Source organism: Opisthocomus hoazin, chromosome 13 (assembly GCF_030867145.1).
Source record: "Opisthocomus hoazin isolate bOpiHoa1 chromosome 13, bOpiHoa1.hap1, whole genome shotgun sequence".
NCBI lineage: Eukaryota > Metazoa > Chordata > Aves > Opisthocomiformes > Opisthocomidae > Opisthocomus > Opisthocomus hoazin.
Window position 1 is genome coordinate 24232064 of NC_134426.1, and position 20351 is coordinate 24252414.

Genomic DNA, 20351 nt, shown 5'->3' on the forward strand with positions numbered 1-20351 from the left:
ACACAAGACGATGACTATGTGGGGAGCAGAATGCCAATTAGAAGTACTTGGCTCTGTGAGTAGCTTGGCCTCAGCGTTGGATGGAGAAGGCAAAGGGCTGCTTAACTTCGCACCATCAGAGTACGTTCATCACGGCCTCTACTCAGCAGAAACTGGCTTCATCATAGCATGGAGGCTAAAGCATGGTGAAAAACCATATTTTTCTAAAATACTTATGCTTCACAAAAAGGTAGTTACTGAGCAGAAATTATCATCTAGCAAGATGTCGATATCTCCTTGACATTTAAGAGGACTCAGCATCTAAGTTCCTTGGAAAAATTCATCTTTTTGCATCTTTAGACACTAAAACACTTGAAAAATGTAGTCGTGAATGATTGAGAGTGCTTGCCTTCTTGTCGCAGCTTTTCAACAGTGAGACAAAACATGATTAATTTAAGGCATTGAAAAAGAAAACATTTTTGTTTTCTCAGTATAAAAGTATAAGTGCTTAATTCTCTCATTCATAACATGAAGCACTGTGGAGCTTCACAGATCACTCTCTCGCTCTAGTAAAACTAGCACAAACCTGATGCATCTCTAATGCCTTCAGCTGAATTACTCAGAAATCAAAACAGAAGTAGTAAAGAGAATCAAATTCGTTACAGAAGGTTCATTAAAGCTCTAAATCCCTTCAAGTTTTCCAGCATATTACAGTTCAAATAAATAAACATTTCATTAATAAGAAAACACTACCACCAATCTTGGAATCTGCATAAATCCATCACTATGTTTTTGGTAGTATGTATTTTAGGACATGTTTGGAGGTATTTTAGGATAATGTTATTTAGCAACTGGAGAGGAGTAAAAACTGATCATTTAAATACTTTGTTCAGCTGTTGCTTGAGATGGGCTCTGAAATGGCATAATGTCAGTCAAAATGAGGTTCCTCATGTTTGAGTTTTCAGCAGAATTACAATTTTGTCGACAGCTGCAAATTGCTCTTTCCACCATGTAGCTTGACGTAGTCGATACCTGGGCTCCTGTTAATTAGGACGGACATTTTGCATGGCCAAGGTTAGTGGTAAAATACACTGCCAGAGGATGAAAGACCATGGCTACAATGCCATTTTGTTAATTAACTACAGTATGGGGCATTAAGTGGAGTGGTTTTCACATATGCCATTACATAAAGCCCATTAAAAAAAAATTCCATCCCAGGGTAAAGTAGGTTATGTTTAGTGAGAAAAATCAATGTTGTGATTGCACTTAGCACTGGAATTAGGGTATGAACACCCAGAAGATTGAACTTCCTAAATAAATATGCAGAAGCACAATCTGCAACTCTCCCACTAAAAAGGGCATTGAGTTTTATATAACAAGGTCAATGGATGAATCAGAACGAAGTCAGACAGCACTGAGCCCCATACATTTTTAAATGCAGTCTGTATGCATATGCTACAAATGGTTTCACTTAAATTTTTATTTACTTAGTGTTTGAGTGCTAGCACGGAAAAGTCTATTTAATTCCTCACCAAAGATTCGTTGACCTTGTTGTATGCCTGTGATTAAATATTAATTTTTTAAATCAATAGTGCCAACTTTGTACATAAAAATTTGTAAGTTATACTACCTCAATAAACCCTGAGATCAAGGACCTGGAGGCCAAACTGCTTGACAATCATCTGTATTTACCCACCTAATCTAAGCAGTATATATACATTTACCATGTTTACCTATGGGAGGTAGGTACGGTGACAACAAACGAACATGACAAACAGCTGAAGTAGTCCAGGTTTCCTTAATGCATGGTTCCCCACTCCAACAGGGAAATTCTCCCCTTTGCCATGTCTGCTTGTTCACGAGTAGATGGTTGTCCTCACACAGAGGACAAAAGGTCTGCTTTTCTGCAGAACTCTACAACCTGCAAGTATCCACCAGGCATAACTTGTCAGCTTGGACTTTCACCCAAAGTGGAGTCAAAAATCTTCCCCTCCAACAATATTTTAGACAATTACTGTACTTTCTGTGGGTGTCACTAAATTTCTTCTGTCACTTCAGCTATGTGCTCTTCATGGTGGTAATAACTAAACCCCAAATCTGCTGCCCAGTAACAAAAATCACCCTTTCTCTTTTTCTGGATCGAAACACAGACCCTGCTAAGCAAGCCACCTACTTATGCACAAAACCTATGGGCAACAGCTCATTTATTTGAGTTTGATTGTCTACATGCTGAAAGTTAAGCACAGCTTTTGATCTTTTGACAAAAGCAGACCTTGCAATGGAAAGATGAAAGAAAGACCATCATTAAGAACGATGCAGAATACCAGAGGTCAGCTTCAATCCCACACTGGATCGAGAACTCCATCTGAACAGTTTTTGAAGCTTTATGAACACATGGTAGCCAGAACAGTAAAAGATTTTCTGTTTCAACTTCTAAGGTATTAATTCACAGCACAGGAAATATCTGCCTCAGCTTTGTCTCAAAATAACTATCTCTCTTTAAATCTCCCAAATGGAGAATTAAAACGTTTTGTTGGCATGCAGAACAAGCAGCATCTCAAAGACATTGCAGAAAAAGTCTCCAGCAGTTTACCTAGAGCTCATTACTTAATTTTTGTCAAGACCAAGTAAAAATATTTACTTACACAATCTCACAGCAAAGGTATTTGTGTAAATGTGCAATTTCCAAGCAACTAATTTCATTTCCAAATTGAAAATTTTAGTTGCATACAAAGATTTCCATTTAGCATCATATCTTCCTAACATGTCAAACTTAAAATTCCTTATAGTTAATAAATTCTGATCAACTATAGATTAAAATCTAGCTGTTCCATTTCACTGTCCTCTAATTACAGGAAATCTCAGTGCTATTTAGACATAATAATATACAACTGATAAAGACAGTAACTGAAAGGCAACTGAATTGGCAACAGCCAGAGCTGAAAATGTGACTTAAGACTTCAGGAGCCCAAATTATAGTTTCCTATTTAGATTTTAATCTTGCATATGGCCATGGAGGGGTTCTGCCACCTGCAGCAGTGCTATAGAGAGGGCAGACTGGTGAGGACTCCACACAGTCCTTCACATGCTGTGCGATGTTGCTGACGTATGCTAACCCTAGACAGCATCACCTCTCTTGCTCCAGAGAAAGTAAGCCTCAAAGCCCAGATCCAAGCGGGGCTGCACTGCCTGGGTGTGCTGTGATACAGATAGCTAATCTACCAGCAAAGGAAGAATCTGAAGATACAGGTAGGCCAACACCACATGAAGCTGATTAGGAGCCTCTGGCTGTACAGGCTCCTAATTCCCTTTAGGCTGGCACTAATACCTGACTCACTGGCAAACCAAATTGGTAGCATCAGTCAGTGGATGATATAGCTTCCTGGATGGCTCACTGCCAGGTCAGACAAGCCGCAATGTTAGCGCCACGGAAATACAGAAGCATGAAGCAAAGGGTGTAGGGGGACCAGGGCAATACCCTCAGCAGCAGCAGGTACCTCTTACATGCGGTTAGCAGCACTGGCAAACTGCACTTCAACCGAAAGTTTCACTGCAGCTCGAGTAGAGGAGGCTGCACTGAAAAATAAAAAGCTAAATTAATACTAAATTCCTGTACTCAGTGAGCTCCATAATACCTGGAACAGTCTTCCAGACACTAAACCTTCTGGTTCCTGTTAGACTGTTTGTTTTCAGAGGGTTATACTTAGCTCTGCATCTTCTGTGCTCCTCATAAATGCCACGCTATTCTCAGCATGCTGTACTTTGATCTGAGCGCAGTCTGCTTTTAGGTCAGTGACCACTGCTTTGTACAGACAGTCTCTTCAGCTCACATCTGTTATCCAAGCTGCTGTGCTGGAAAACTTTTCTTTAGGACGTACTTGGAACACAAATATTAGAGACAGATGCAGGTCCAGTCTAACTGGGGGGACTGGCTCATCTGTAAGGCAGTCCCCGGGTCGCACAAGCCGAGCGTGGGCGTACCATACCTCACCAAGCTGGGCGAGGGAGAGGATGCTGGTGCTAAATCCTCTGCATTTCCGAACATAAATCCCCGTCCATTTTTATTTGTCAAGTTGATGTTTGAACTTAACAAATACTGACCCCTTTTGGTCAGTCTTCTGTGGAGTCTCAATGTTTCTTGTAACTCTGCTAATCCTTCCTTCGTTGCCCAGACTAGTAGAAGTCCTTGACATTACTGACTGTAAAGGTCATGTTGTAAGAAATAATTGTACTGCATCTCCCGAAACCCAGGGAGCCTCTCCTGGTGGCCTGTTTCTGGGCTGCACTTTACAGTAAGTCTCTAACCTTACTGAGTTCTGCCAAAAACATTTCAACTTCTTCCTGCCATGATTTAAGTTCACTCCTTCCCTTCTTTGTTCACAGAGCAAATCAGAAGATTAAAGCCAGCTGCAGGAACCCATAAAACCCAGGCAGGAGACTAACCACAGCAATTAAGCAAGATTTGTTTTATTAAGTAAATCTTTTTCCTTTCATCTTTCTATGCAAAATGAGTTGCTAGATCTCACCGCAGCTCTGAACGAACAGGACAGACATCTGCCTAGCAAAACAATATTTATTAAGGCTTTAGCTGAGAAGCCAAAAGCAGAACAGAAGAATATGACCTCATTAGCCGTGTCGACCTTTCAAATATGCTCCTTTAATTTTCAAAATACAGGGACAGAATAAGTGTGATCAAGCAGCTACGGCTCTGCTTAGGGAATCTGGGGGATCAGGTTATCAGCCCCAGGCTTCCTGCATGACTCCACACAAACCCCAGGAGTCCTCTGTGCCTCTGTCCTACCCCAGCAAGCAGATTCCCACCAGTGTTTTACACAGCCACCTCTGCTACAGAGGTTTTTCTTTACAATCCATATGCACAGGTAAGCATTAAAAGAGAGCCCCGTCTCAACTGGGGAATTTAGGTACTAAATTTATTAGGTAATAAATTACTGCTAATAGTAGTATTTCAGATTTGGGCTAGTCCAAAGGGCCATCCATGCACAAATATTGTTTTCTTTGATTTCTAGATTTACAACATGGGCTAATCATTAGTAAGATCTTGCTCCTCAGAGCATCCTTTCTTCCTCAGGCATTTTCTTTCTCATGGAGTATCCAGAAAAGACCTTCAGGAAACAGCTTTTGTAAAACAGGGTGTAAACACTTTAAAATGTCAAAACAGCTAATCTCTAGGTATTTAGTCCTTGCTCTTTGCTGTTTCCCCTTTTCCTTTCACTTCTTAGAATGCTGGTCTATTCGAAACAACTTAAAAAAAATGCCATGTCAAAACAAAACAAAAAAAGAGATATTTTACTTTGAGAACGAAGTGATCAAATCCTGAAGAATCTCCAAACCAGAACGCTTAAGCGTCTTGAATATCGGCGTAATTCTGCAAGCAGCTGAGGCAGATCTCAGTATTTCTAAAACCTCCTCTGAAATGAACTGAATTCAGCTTCCCCAAAGCTGCATATTTTGGTGACTTCACTGTCCATCGAAATTATATAAATTCCTTCTATTGCCAGTGAAGAATCCTGGGATTTGCAGTTGCTCAGGGGCTGTTCTTTTGTAGTGTTTCTTACATAACTGAAATTCCCTGAGACGCGAGAAAAAATCAGCTGTCTCTTGTTTCAATGGGAATAGATGCTTCGTATCCCTTAGGAAGCTTTGAAGAGCTCAGCTGCAAGGCACGAGGTGGATGATGTCAGCTGCATTTTTTTTTTTTTTTTTTTTTTTTTTACCCAAAAAAGACATCCAATGTGCTTTGGGGTGTTCCAGTGACAGAGTTCTTTGGTCTGGGCTGATTTTTGTGGTTAACTCTTTGTTAGCACTACCAGTTCTCTTGAGGTGTCGGGTATTCCATTATTTATTTTAAAAGAAAAGGAAAAAGAGATGCCTTCTGTGAAGTTCAGATAAGTCTATTTAAGCAACAAAGACATTCATGAAACCTACTAATATATCTCCTTGCAAAACTGCTTTCTCCACCACTGAATGTTAACAGTACTAGTTAAGGGATTACAGGAAAGGCAGGAGGGAGGAAAAAAAAAAAAATATATATATATATATATATATAAAAATAAAAGCAGGAGGGAACTATGCAACACAGAGAACCTAGCTTTGTCTTCTAATATGAGAGGAAACCCAATCTGAATTTACAACCTGCTAACATTCTGCCTCCAGCAAAGATAAACACTGTAAACTGCTGACTTCACAGCAGCTGTCATGGACCTGCTACTGCATTTAACTCCAGCTCATCCTGCTTTCAAAGAAACAATGACATTTCAGCCCAGATATTATTGAGGGGTCCTCAAATCTACTGTTCGGGTTGAGCTTTTAAACCTGAGGCAGGCTCATAAGAGCTCAAAACATAAGGGAGCTCTTGCAATGGCTACCAGAAGCTCTACTTGCCCTCTGCCTTGGCTAATTGCATTTATAGGCCACTTAGGTTGCAAAACCACTGTTATGGAGCTCAAATTATCTGAGCGACAAGATAGGAGATAACATAGTCCAAGGTAGAATAAAGCAAAATCATGCACCACATAACTCCAGTTCAGCATACATCTTCCTTTTCTTAACTTCCCAATCCATAGCTTCAATAATTTGTTTGGACAGAGCAGTTGTCACCAAATCCCACAATTTTACGTGACTGCAGTGTTTAGATATCAATTTTTTAAGGCTCAGCTCCCAGAGTCATTTGGAAAGAATCCTCACAGCTACTAATAAATGGGGAAGAGAGAAAACTGCAAGCAGAGTAGTGTTTTCATTAACAAGAACCACATTTTTTTCTTTTTGTAATCCTTAATATTTTTGTAACACTTGAGGTTGGCATCCCAAAACACAAAAATCCATTCTCATTAGGAAGGATGGAGATCCCCTCGTGATAAGCTCTGTCTAAGGATGGCGCGGAAAGATCTCCTTCTCGTCAGAGTTTACAATGTAAGTATTAATCAGTAGATGGGAACATACAATTTGGGAGAACAAAAACACAGGGGACAAGACTACTCTATTCAATCCCCTTTTCATTGTCCTTTACCTGTTACTCATGGAATCAGCAAAAAATACGGGTTCACAAGAAACGCAAGGGAAACTCTTACCGAGAAGACCAAAGCCTTCTGAGAAGACCAAAGCCTGAGAGGTGTTTGTTGCAGTGCTTCAGAACTGTTGTACTCCTCACACTAAGCATTTTAGATGCTCAACCTTAACTGACTAGGGGACTGTCTAAGTCTGCAGTTTTCTTATAATTTATTCAACTTTTCCATTTCCTTAAAGAGTGAATGCGCAGAAAGGCTCTTTTATAATCTGAAACTGAAACTAACCAATGGGTACAAGTCAGAGATCCATCTCATGGACTCTGCCAGGAACTGAAAGAAGCTGATGCATAAGCACATCTAGGTAAAGTCCCTGAAAAGTCTTTGCTACGGGATCAGTATCTGAGTGAACACTCACTTGTAAATTCCTTATACGAGAAAACATTGGACACCATGCTCCCTGCTCTGCTTTCTGTTGAAAAGTGAGTTGGAATAAGCATCTGTCTCACACCAACACATGCTTGCAGCGGCAGGCAGGAGAGAGAGAGAGAGAGAGAGAGGGGTGTTGAGTAAACAAACAACCTACCAGGGTGAATCCAGAGCGCAGACTCAGCTACACATGCTAAATACAAGTTCATCGCCTCCAGAAACACTTTTTAGATAAGTAAATGCTTTGAGATTATGTTCCCTACTACATGCAGTTTCTATTATTACAAAAAAAAAAAAAAAATCTCTAAGCTGCCTATTTGTGACATTCCCCCAGCTGGCAGTGCTAGGGAAAATACTGTTTGCAGCGGTTATTAGGATTATTACTTAGACATCAAGTGACTTTCTGAAGTAATCTTCCTGTGCAGTCCCTTTGTGTTTTTAATCCCACCTACACTCCCCCTACAGCAGCTGTTATAAATATAATTTTGCCATGAGCCATGCAGCTACGGGGGTTGTATCTTCTCTTCCCTTAGAGAAATATAATATTGCTGAGATCAACTGCTAGAAAGAGGAAGGGGCAAGTGTCCTTACAACATCAAGAAATAGGAGCCATTCCGTCAAATAATTGTTTCAAATGTTACGTACTATACTAGGTATTTGTACAAGCAGAGAAAGAATAGACTATCAGGTGGTTCACCCCAAAGACACAGCACTGTCTCTTTTGTACTCTAATTAGTCTTACTTCCGTTGACTCAAGGGTGGAGCACTTTACCATTGACCTGGAGAGAACTCCCTCAGGACAGCAGGGAGTTTGCTGACTCTGTGGGTGCTATAACACATGCTCCCAATCCATCTCATCCCTCCTCCTTCTCCCTCTCTCTTTGAAGTACCAAGCAACACCAGCCAGGGGCAACTTTTTGGCATAGATGAGTGCCAAAACTGCAATCAGCAAAGCAGGAAGACTGCTAAGAAAGGTGACTGTAGAATAAAACAACAATTACAACAACATATTTCCTGTATATCCCTCGTACCATCACTCCAATATCTAGTAACAGCTCTCGCTTTGCTCATCATAATCCTCATACTTGCGTATAGTCACTTTAAGGCACATTAACACTGCTGCTATTCTTGATTTTGTTTCAGAGCAAGCACACCTTGTGTTGTAACCTATAAGCAAGAGTGTGATAGAAATGCTACAAAGATGGTCTAGGGGGATACAGCACATAGAACTGCTAGCTTTTATGTTTGAATTGAGTCTTAATCTAGTAAATGCTGGCAGTGATCTGTACTACAGCCTCCAAATTGGGTTCTTTCATGCTTTAAGCTTAGCCAGTAATAGCACAAATCCTTGTGCCCTGAGGCAGTTGCTGGTAGTTTGTGTATTTCGGTACAGATCTGAAGCCCCTGAGACAAGTAAAGTCAGCAAAAATACTCCTGGTGACCTGGAGGGCCTTGGATCAGATGCATAAAGCACACATGGGTTTCCCTGGGGTCACCACCTGGCCTGCCAGAGCCAGGAGGCACTGGCAGCAGGCAGGGCACGTGATGGAAGCTCATGTGGCTCAGAAGCGAGAAAGCAACACTAAATTTATGAATGGGATGTGACTTGAGAAGTTCAAGTAATGTAGGAATTACATTTCTACATCACTTTTTCTAATTTCTAGTAATGTAGAAATTACATCCTCCTGAAGTTTCTTATGTAATTTAAACAAATATTTCTCTTTTTTCCCAGAATTGACTGAGTCAAGGGACCAACATAATTTTCCAAGCATTAAGCAGTACTTCAAAACTTGGTGGGTTTTACCTTGTATGTGCATGTATACACTTGTCCACAGACATACAGAGTATTTCATACACAAAGTTTTCTTGTTTCTCTCCACTTCTTTGCCATGTCTGTCCCTCCACGATTGCTTTCTCTTGACTCTGTGCGCCTCTGCATCTCCTAATACTCCTTTTTCACTTCCCTCACATTTATTCCCACCCTCCTCCTTCATTCAGAAATTTGACTAAGCCAGCCAAGTCACCACGGAGTTACAGCTCTAATTCCAACCCATCCATCCCTGCTCTCCTTTAGCTGCATCAAAAGGGCACCCTGAATCCAGTCCTACATCTTCAGCTTCTTTTTTGTCTGACCTCAGATTGCAGTAATATTGCATCACAGAGCAAAGGCCTTTATTTTATTCTGTTCTCCGAAAGAAAAGTAATGCCAAAAAAAAACAGGCAGTTGTTTTCAATTAGCATGGACTCATGGCCAATTGACCAAGGCTGCCAGATGACAGAAACACAGACAATGAGGGGTACTCTTCAGACTGGGAACTTTTCGTGTCCAAAAGCATTTGCTAAGTTAAATGAAAAATTTCTCTCAGCTCCTACACAATTCCTTAGTGGAGAAACTATGTCTCCACCTGATGATTACGCCTGCTGTCCCTCCTAATCAGTCACCTGCTCCTCCTCAGGACAACCCATTTCTGTCTTAGGGATACACTGCCAGAAAGCTGACTTGACTTGGCTGGATCTAAACAGCCTTGACGAACACATCCCAACAAAGGCAGCGCCTTAAAGTCTTTCCACATTAGGTAAGTGGTGTCCAGTTCCTGTTACAGAAAACCAGGAATAGATATCGACAATAAGAGAAATGAGCCTGTCCAGCTGTAGGACTGTTACACCAAGGATTAGGTACAAGAGCCCGCCAGCAATTCACTTGGAAGTTGCTCTCCCTTTTGTATGTTTGGTTTGTCTTACTCCAGGCTAAAGTATCTAATTGCAACAGCAATTACTGCTGCCTCTGAACCATCTCTGCCTTCTCTGCCCAGAGAGAGCTGTCAAAGCCCTCTTTAATACTAATTACAGACTATCAAAGAAAGGGCTTTTCCTATAGAAACTCACCAGCACGAAAGAAAGGGAGTAAGAACTGCAATCAAAAGAAAAGCATGACTGGACACTTTTTCAAACAAGGCACTGTCTGCCCTTTTCAAAATACTGAAAAGTCTTTGCATGGAGATGGGGTTGCCTTAGGAGCAAGTGGGCAGTTGTCTGTGCCTGAGTAACCACAGCGCCTTCTGCTTATTGCTGTACAGTTACAGGACCAGGGTTTACACCTTTAATTTGCCAGGCCCATTTAGGTCATCGATATTATCGCAGCAACCATTGCTGGACATGCCCAAGGGCAACAGCTCCCTTGGGGCTATCATTAGCCCTTTCAACAGGACCTTTTAAGAATCTTTTTTTTTTCCTTGCTTTTTTTAAGGCTAAACCTGCACTCGAGGACAACTGTGGACTCTTGAAGCCATAATGAGCAGAGTGAAGTCTTGAGAGGTCAACAAACTGCTGAGCTCCTTTGACATACTGCAGGAATCAGTGGGAAGATTCTTGGATGTATCAAAAGAAAACCAGCTGTCGGTGAAAGCCAGGGGCAATAGCTTGTTCCTGGATGCAGATATGAAGGTCATGCTATAGTTAAAGCAAGAAAAAACACCCACAAGATAAAGTAAATCAATACATTTGTAACTCTCATCATCTTTATTCCTTTTCTTGGTGAGGATCACAAATCAGAAAAGTCACATTCCCTTTACCATCTCCTGGGGAGTCTCTTTTTTTCCCCTCCATGACTCTCCCCCAAAAGTCATTTCAATTCATCCAACTGCAGCCAGCTACTAACTGCAGGGATGAAAATCATTTTGTTTCAGCTTGATGCAGCAGAAATGCACTAGACCTAAATAGAATATGACAGGGCACAACACAAGCACCTGATTTAGGGTTGCACAGGCTTCTGCAGCAACAAAGGATTTGCTTTCTGAAAATGCTGAAGCAGCTACTCCCAACACTGTCTGTATCACACTAATAACATTCAAAATGAAACGTTGGGTAAACAAGTGGATGCATGGGTAGGTGAACACACACAGAGCACATCCTCTGCAGTCAGATTTGAACTGCTGCTACAGAATCTTGATCGTGCCACCTTAAGTTGTCCTCATATCAAGCATCTGAATACTAGAACTAAACACAAATATTTATGTAAAACCAGTTCAAGTTCTCCAACCTCCTACGCAATTTCTGTTTATAGTTAAAGCCATCTCTAGAGACAAAAGTCTTGGGCTGTGGAGATTAGGTTGGAAATGTCATGAGTACATTATAATAGTTCAAACAGCAGTCACGGAACAAAAAGAGCACCAACATATAGCATTACACATCCTCCTGGCGCTCCCTTTTAATTTGGGGGCACCTGACTCAAAAACTTCAGATGCTCAGGACTGGCAAAGTTTAGTCCAGCGTATTCTTTTTTGGGGCCAAAGACCAAAGAAAATAAGTGGGTGCTTGCAGTGATCCTCCACTCTATTTCCATGCTATTCTGCAGAGTACTTCTAGAAATAGGTGAGAAAGACTTGGTCTACAGGCCTCTTCTTGTTAGAGTGACAAGCAGCCTGTCACTGTGAGGGATGCTTTAGCACTGGCCCCTGTCTATCAGAAAGCTGATGAGGTTTGCTCAGCAGCCACAGAGGGTGGTGTTACTGGACTTGCCCATTACATATGCCAGTCTATTTTTAATGCCTTCGCAAACCTCTACCCGTCTCCTAAGCCATTCACTTCCTTACCTGAAAGGCCTTAGATAAAACCACTAGGAGTTATGGGGTATACAACAACCAAGGATACAGAGAAATGACAAGTACAAAGAGATGAATATGAATAATATACGGAAGAGGTCATTATTCTGTGTACTGAAGGAAAGTGTTTCTGCTCCTTACAAAAGGAAGGATTTATCCTCCCCTGATCAGAGGTGACAAAGCTAGAATGCTAATGCTAGAAAAACACAGGGGAGCAGGAAGAAGGCTGCCAGCAATTTCATTTGGATTTCATCAGCCAATCATGCAATTATAAATTTTTATTTTTTGAGCAGCAGACACTTTCACACTTGGAGTATCCCAGGGGAGAGACAAATTATTAAGTCTCACAGATCTTTCTACAAAATTCCACACATATTTCAGTCAAGGAAGACATCGATGCTCTTCATCTCCTGTCCTTTAGGCCTGACACAGCTCATGTTACTGATTTTAAAGGGGACAAGACTGATCATCAGGTACTAAGTCTTCTCTCAGTGACAGAAGTTTCATGCAGATATAATTCAGGGCCAGCTCTGATTCTGCCTTGCTGTGGATAATAATCAGGTCAGGCCTTTAGTACATAAGGTCCCTTAAAATTATAGTACCTTCTCTCCATCTATCACTAGGTCTTCTACGCCCCTGCTCCAGTCCATGGGTCCCCTGTGAACTTGCATTATTAGCTCTCAGCAATGCCTACTGTGTAAGAAAACGTAACATAAATGCAATTATAATACTTCTACATGGAAGCTAGCCCATATGTACCTGCTATATATCCTGCTTTAATGCTCACAGTGCCGAGTTTAATGTAAATGCAGCCATGTCAGCATGAGCATACATCCAGCAAACACCGAGGTGATAAGGCAACCCAAACAAGACCAGAGACTGGACCATATAATTGTTGTTCGCAGAAATAGCAGCCTCGAGAGAAAGGCTAGAAGCTCTGCTATGCTGTCATATTAATGCATTATTAGAGAGTTTATACCCCAAAAGGGCTCGTTAAAGGGAAAAGGAAGGGGAAAAGTCACACTATAAACTGCTGAAAGAGTCCTGATTTTGTCTGGATCAAACTTGTTAAGGTCCAGGTACTACCTCTTTGCACATGGAGCTGAAAATTTCTCACAATCCCATAGACCTGTTGTTTCTGTCATTGGTAGGGAAAGTGCATGCTAATTTTCAGTATGGAGAACTACCAGGCTGAATAAATATTAACATTACAGTTGCATTATATGGAGCAAATCTGCCATGCAGTTAATATGCAGAAAGTGTACCAGCCTTGCAATAAACCAATATTGCTGTATTGTAATACTGAACTATCCACAGTAGTAGGTCAGACCACAAGATCATTTGTGACTTCCATTTTATGTCATATGCTGGCAGGCCATTTCCCACCTTCTTATGATATTTTAAGGCCATCCTTTCAGCATATAAAAAGTAGCAAAAGAAGATGATACAGACTATTCAAATATTTAATTATTGTTACTGAAAAGTAGTAGTGGAAAGTATTTGAAAAATCTCTCAAAATTAACACTGGATTAAGTACATAAATTGAGTATGTAAATTTAGGACACCGTCCCTAGCACCAGGTAGATATATCTGAGATATGGTGGTGGGCTGCAGGACTAGCTTCTCCATCAGTCAGCTGAAATACAGCTATTAAAGTATGCTTTTAGTTGTCATCTAATTTAGTCTGCCAGCCTTCTCTCTCAATCCAATTTTACTAATTTTTAAGAACCTTTGCCCTCCTAATCCTATTACATTGGTGATTTCAAAAAAGATTTTGCTGCAAGTGATTCAGAAAACAATCACCACCGCTATCACCTGCTTCTACTTCTTCCCCCCTCAAAATGATAACTTTCCACACTGACCGCCAAAAACTCTTCAGTACTTTGGCATTTCTTTGAAAATATATGCTTATTTGTGCCTTTTTGTGCAGCCCTTCTAGCTGGAATTTCCCAGCCTCTGTTTGCAAGGGTGGCAGTTAGAAGACCAATGACCTATTTTTGATTTTTTTATTTATACCTCTGCGGTTCACAAAGCTTATGGCCCCAGGATGAATGCATCTTCCCCAGCGCATGCCAGATCCTCTATTGGCTAATGACGTTTGTCTAAAGCTTCTGGTAAAAACAAGAACTGCGAGCTGAGCTGCAGTAATACCAAGGGTAATGCAAGGTTCACAAAGGCAATAAATCCATCATCTGAACAGTAGTGGGGAAATTTACTTTTTAGCGAGAGGGCAGAGACTTGAGAACTGGGAGGTTATGAAATCATTACTGTATGGGAGAGGGGTTTAAAAGAACAAAATTTTTCTATTTATACATTTGTATTAAAACATTTACAAATGGAGTCAAATGAGGGAAGAAAAGCAGGGAAATAGTATTTTTATTCCCTTAGCTGAATATTCGGAGTGTATTTTAATTATTAGGATTTGCCCTCTATATACTTGTTAAATGAGGCTTTGTAGCAGCAGTAAATAATGTGAATCTTACAAAAATATGAAGGCATCTTGCAGAGGCAGAATGAAGCACGTGAACTGATCTGTGCCTACTTTATTTTGAATTCCATATGAGAATGAAAAGGCTGCTTCCACAGACAAGGCTGAGGCCTACGGGCACACAGTCTGAAAAATAACACCACCTTTTCATTTGTAATCTGAACAAATTCAATGTAGAAGCTATTGATGGAAAATGAACTTGGAACCTCCCATTTCTATTTTTTCCAGTGTAGAGCTGCTCTTTAAATCACAGGCTTTATTAACGGAATAAGTGCATTTGTCTCTTGCAGGCCTGAAAAATAAAGCGCTGAGAAGTAACATATGGAATATGCCTTGGGCAAAAGATTTTCTTTTGGTATTGCTGTTCTTCTAATAAAATTGAAATCATGGCATGAGTGCACATGTTCCTATAAAGTATTTCACAGGGGGTGGCCTAAAATAGAGGCACCCAAAAATCACAGACATTTTTATAATATTGCTAATCTGAACTGTACAAAACACAATGATCTGGGATTCCTGAAATCACGAGATGTGGAGTTCATTTTATTTCCTTCCAAGTTCTCCACTTTTGAGTCTGTCCTTTCAAGTCAAATTCTTGGGGAAATTTCTCTGAAATTCCTCTGTAAATATCAGGGCTCGAAACATCATTTGATAATGGGAAGTTGCAATTCTCCTGCCATCCCACAACTGCAGTAGGGCACGCTCCCATAAAAATAACCACCGAGATTGAAATTCCCTAGGAAATTGTGAGTTAGCAACACAGATGTTAAAAAGCACGGCGGGTGCAGACCTACAATTGCAGAAATTCAACTGAGCTTGTCTCCAGGCGAGTTAAATAACTGTTGGGGGTGTCACACTGGTTCCTTGGCTATTACCACTGCACAGACAAGCGGACCCTAGCCTAGACACACACATCTTAAGAGAGCCTGTATCGATTTAAAGCTTCCCACTAGCACATCTTAGGCTTCTGAACCTCTGCTCTAGGATTCAAAGGGACAGAGCTACTGGTATCTCTTCTGCTTTAGGCAGTTCTCTGCCTTAATTTCCCCATGTTCCTACAGGTAGAGTTTCACTACCTGACCTCAGAGCTGTGCTGCAGTCTTTCAGTCAGTATTAGTAAAGAGCTTTAGGGCAGAGGAGTAGTAAGCATTGTAAGTACAAGGACTACAGGAAAGCCTCAGGCACTAAGATTACCTTTGCTTTTGAACATCTTTGACACCAGGTCCCGGACTAGTAACATGGCTGTCTTCTGCTCAATAAAAATGTATGTTCTTTCATTCTCACCCCAGTATCTAGCTAAGCCTAAAACTGAACAACCTGAAAAAATTTATTCCGGTGAGAAGGTCGTGACATTCAAGAGGGCTTTTCCTCTTGAAAAGAGCAGTGCATTTGGTCTGCCTGTTTAAGAAATGCCCAAACAGTTTAACTTCCATCGAGTCTATTTTGATTTCAAACTCACAGTGTTAACAGTTCCAAAGGAAAGTGCTTTCTGGTTTCTTGTTTCACACTTTCAGAGTGGCTGATTGAAAACCTAGGCAGCGAGAGAACTGCGAGTCTCTGAAATCCTGTAGAACAGGAATGTTTAGCAACAAAGAGCCTGATACAACACCAAACCACTTAGAACTGCAGTACACATCACTCTCTTATTTTAGCTCTTCAGTTACACACAGTGATCCACAGGCCCGAGAGATACTGCCTCTGTATTTCTCCCCACAAAAATTAAGAAGAAATCAAACAGATACCTCTCCAGCTTCAGTTTTCACCAGGAATCAGTTATCACAGTAAATAAACTTACATGGATGTATTTCTTCCAAGCCAATGAGTTAAAAGTTCATATTTTGGTTTAATAAGATGGGGTAAGAACCACAACCTGAATAGCAGCCAGGGGAAGAAGCCCAGAGCATCTTCTGCATGTGCTGAATAGAGCCACATTTCTCACGGTGTATTCCTAGTTCAGAACCAACCTGTGCCAGCAGCTCTGGGCACACAGCTCTGCCACAGCATGACTCAAAGCAACGGCATCACAGGCCGCAGCAGTGCCTGAGGAATGTCAGAACTGCAACATATCTGTGAGCATATCCGTGCAGATTTGCCCTGCCACTCGGGACACCGAGTTACTTCTAAGTACTCTGTTGCATTGATAAAAGAGTTCAGTTTTCAAGGTCTGAAAACCTACAAAAACATGCACTGAGCAGAGACAGCAAGGGCTAGAGTGGCAAAAATCCTCTGCTTCAAGGTAACCAGAAAAGACAGGCGTTTGGAACTGCTCAACCACCAGGAAACAAAGAAAGGTTTCATGAAGAAACCATCAGATATGCTATATGGTCATATTCACAATGGCTAAGAGAACCCCATCTAACACCAGTAAACTCCATGCATTGTCTAACACGGAGAAAGAATACCTGTCTGTGCTACTGCATAAGCTGTAACAGAACAACTTAATCAACTAAGGAGCAAATAAGCTGGGATGGAGCTTTGACTCCTAAAGGTATCAAAACTCCAGGTTCTAATAAAATATAGAAAAGTGGGGGGGAGTTGCTTTCTTTTCACTCGTTCTAATAAAATACAGAAAAGTGATTCTTTTCTTCCCCTTCTTTTCCCTGTTAGCATCAGAATCCTCAGGACATACCTAGCATGGAACCTATTTGATCATTCCCATACACTACTAAGCATCAGGAGCTCATGTTTGTACCATATGTATATGTGGTATATGTGGTACCTTACGCAGAATAGTTAGCATCAGCAAACTTGTCTTGTGAACTGCAAAGTACAACATAATTCTATTCTGTAAATGTTTTGGCAGCAAAAAATGTTTTGTGTAAACTCCAGATTCCACGGGTACGTATCACTGTCAAAGGACAGGTGCCATTCTTCTGAATCTGAAGCAGAAATACAATTAATTAAATGTAGGAGACAATGAACAACAAAATTTAACACGCCAAGTTGTGATTAATGTCCCGTTCCCTTCCGAGAATTTAGGTAATGAATCTGATTTTACACTTCATGTTTTCAACAATGTCTGCAGAGATAAAGTAATGGAATGTCCATTACCCTGGCATAAGATTGACATATTCTCATAAAATGCTTTGCAGTTGTATAAATAGCATTGAACAAGGAAAAATCAAGAGCATGTAGCACGTATAACATGTCCATAGACACCTCATTTTTTCTATTCAGCAGGAAGCAGCAATGCAAGCAGAGAACTGGAGGGGATATTAAGAGGCATTTGTGCATTTCAGCTTTTCTGTCTTACCTGAAGGTGCTTGATAAATCCATTGCATATAAATAAAAAGGAGAGGGAATGGAGTATAGGTGATCCTTGGTGCTGATGCTGACTTTTCATTGCTAAGGTTCTAATTCAAATACGGTCCATATTAATATTATTTATAGATTATTATCAAAGGTGTAGCACTTGCAGGCAGGAAAAGCATTTTTATTTATGATCCAAGCCATGCTAGCGCTGTTTTGTAGAGGGCAAGCAGCTCAAAAAGGTTGAACGATTTACCCAAGGTCACACAACGACTAAATTGGAAACAAAGGAACAGAACACATAACACCTGATTTCCTTTCACATGCTGTCTTTTACACCATGAAATCTAATGTTACCAAGTGACTGGTTTGTATATTTGAGTTGGGAGTCTGTCCACTTACGGCAGGAAATATCTCCTGTTTATTGGACTCTCCAAGCAAAGGTCAAAGAGCAAATAAATGACAGAGTTAAAGCACAACTACTCCACTTCAGCTATGAAATGCCTGGGTAAGATATTACTGATAAAACTTAAACCTTCCCTCCATCATACTCCACAGCCATGTAAACAGAGAAGGGATTCCAGGTCAGAGGCATTTCCCAACCCCAGCCACAAACAGTGAAAGCTGAGCTTTCTGATAGCTCTATCAGTCCAGAATATTTACCGATTTAATGGCTACAACTGATACTGACATGGTAATTTTCTCTCTTATTCTCAAAGTTACTCAATTTATAAACTGTCAGCTCTTCGTGACACCAACAGTAACTTTTATCAGATGGAGATAAATTTTTGTTTAATGTGTCAACATCAAATATTTTGTGAATGTAGCTGGATGATGTGGCATTTCCAAAAAAGATTTAGAAATTGTGCAATGATTTCCCTTCCCCATTTCAGGAAGGGATAAGCTTAATGAATGGTACAGAGTTGCACTAGAATAAGCCTTGCTTGTTTCCAACGAGCCTTCAGCTCACCTAGAGTGAGATTCACTCCCTCACACAGCACCAGCCTGAAGCCCATTCACCATTTAAGTCTTCAAAATAGGATTAGGAGGTTTAAGTAGCACAGAAGCTTTGCATTTTTTCATCTAGTTTCTTAATGAATTTCTGCATTAATGGGAGCAAGCATTACAGCCAAGCATACAAGCTTCTCAACAGGGTTGTGTCGAGCCTTTGGAGCACACAGTTCCAACCACAGAGAATGCATGACCTCCCCAGTGTTGAGCAGCAAAATGTTGTTCGCTTTTGTGCTGAGACAGGATTTGAACTCAGATACACAGAAGTGACAACTAAGTAATGATTTTTTCCTATCGTTGTATTATTATAAGGGATTTTCTAGCTTGCTGGTTTTGATTTGGTACTCAAAGCCAGTCTTGAATAGCTTACTACATACTATCCTTTAAATAGATCTAACTTAGAAGCACTTCTTGCCAGTCTCAGCAACCTAGATCACATAAATAAAGGTATTTAACAGAGAAAAAAAGAACAACCCACATCAATTAGCAGCTATTTACTCCTTTTAATAAGCAAACGCATAAAAATGAACACTGGAAGTCATCCCATCATCACAAACCACATTAATCTCAGATACCCTGCTGCACAGAAGTTTACAAACTATGTTTCTTGGCACTTTATGCATACATGTAGGTGGACTTTTATCTAAGGATCTGAGCACAGTGTGCAAGCATTAGCTAATTAGATTTCTTGCAACTACTATAATATCAGAAGCACTTAGAAGAGAGATAAATGTAGGGTTAAACCACACAACCAGGTCTCATGAGACCTGTGTATCAGATGGAGCCTACCACAGACTACCCACACAACTGCGGAACTTTTCCTATGTTGCAGCTCCATCACAGCGTTTTTTTCCAGCTCTCATAGGTGGGTGTTTTGTTCTGCAATATTATACGCCCAGAGGCACCAGTCACAATCAAAACACTAGACAAACTGGTAGGAGAAGTCTCTACCCAAGCATCAAGATGACAAGTCCAAAAGACAGGGAGTGCTGCATCATGCCACAGGAGATGAACTGCTTTGTCCAACTTGCCCAAGTCCGCAGGTGAGCTGCAGACTGAAGCCCTGTTTCCTATGTCCTCACCTGCCAACACCAAAAAGTCCACAGTGCCCTGGATTTGCCTCACCTACACAAATCATTTGTGCAAGTACATCCTAAGTCTGGTACAGACACGTCTGTTGTTGTGCATGCATGATGTAAAATCTGCACACACAGATTAACAGTCTACCCAGGGTGCATGAAAAGCTATTAGGAACCAGCTCCTACTATTCATACAGTTAAATCTCCTAGATGGCTACCTAATGCTTGAACGGGAGTAGAATGGCAAAGAAAGCAGCAGGCGCACGGAAACCTGTAAAGACAGTAGCCTTCCACTCCAACTAGTAGAGATGGGTTGTACACCTAATCCCTTAAGTGCAGTATCAGCTTAATGTCATTATTTAAAATTTGCAAATTATTAGGAAATACTCTTATAGGAACCAAAACATAAGTACAAACTAGTGTCACTAATTTGCAATTCACTGAAGATGAGATGTCAAAAAAGGAGGAGTGAAGGAAAAGGACAGCTAGGAAT

The 20351-nt window shown here is 40.7% G+C and overlaps 1 protein-coding gene across 2 annotated transcripts in view; it reads right to left on the reverse strand.

Moving 5' to 3' along the window:
• The window catches only part of LOC104327563 (transmembrane protein 132C), a 219918-nt gene that overhangs the window by 95788 nt on the left and 103779 nt on the right, over positions 1-20351 (reverse strand). The window lies entirely within an intron of this gene.